General features: G+C 34.3%; 1 protein-coding gene across 7 annotated transcripts in view; it reads right to left on the reverse strand.

The window, feature by feature from the left end:
- Positions 1–862, reverse strand: part of sgsm2 (small G protein signaling modulator 2) — a 184,896-nt gene that overhangs the window by 45,990 nt on the left and 138,044 nt on the right. The gene's annotated exons all lie outside the window — the stretch shown is intronic.

Below are 862 nucleotides of genomic sequence, written 5' to 3' on the forward strand. Positions count from 1 at the left end.
GCATGTTCCACCTAATTAATCATTAAACCTCGCTTGGGTTCAAAATTAGCAGTACAATCATCCAGTCTTGAGCCTCAACTCACGTAGTGATGTGTTCAGTGAGTCTAAATGAACATAAATATTTCCAGATTTCCTTTATGGGATCCACAAATTCATCTAAGAAAATATTAAGCATGTTTTAGTTACAACAAACAGATATTGTAGAGAAGCAAATGAATAACATCATATATTGTGATGCAGCCTATTCCATAATATTGCTGCATATCCGTCGTGCCTATAAGCCACTGATGGGAAACTGAATACCAAAGGACTAAACATGTCATCCATAGCCCTTTGAGATCTACCTGTATACACTATATAAAATATAGTGTCAAACAAGAAGCTGAGTAGATTTTAAGTTGTACTACATTGAACTGTTGTAGTACACACATGGAATCAAATTTGTTGTAAAGGTAAGCTAAACACTTCAGGTCACAGCAATATGCTTTTTTGCATTTGGTTTTATACCAGTCAGATCTGAAGTAATTACTCTAGATTTATTTTCAACATTTTGATGTTATTTATAATTTTTCTCATCTGCTCAAATCTACTTTACTCAATCTTTGTGCTTTTATTTGGTACGTTTTTATTGTGAATTCAAGTAAATATGCTCGACACTAATGTAACAAGGATAAAAGACTTCTTCATCGCTGGATTTCCTGGACTTTCACCTGAATATTATGGACCTGTATCAGCCCTGTTCTTTGTATTTTTCTTGGCTATAGCTGTGGGGAACAGTTTCATATTAGTGTTTGTTAAATGTGAACGGTCTCTTCACAAACCCACATATCTCATCTTTTGCCACTTGGCATTAACTGACTTA

This window comes from Monopterus albus, unplaced genomic scaffold (assembly GCF_001952655.1).
Source record: "Monopterus albus unplaced genomic scaffold, M_albus_1.0 scaffold26.1, whole genome shotgun sequence".
NCBI classification, from domain to species: Eukaryota; Metazoa; Chordata; class Actinopteri; order Synbranchiformes; family Synbranchidae; genus Monopterus; species Monopterus albus.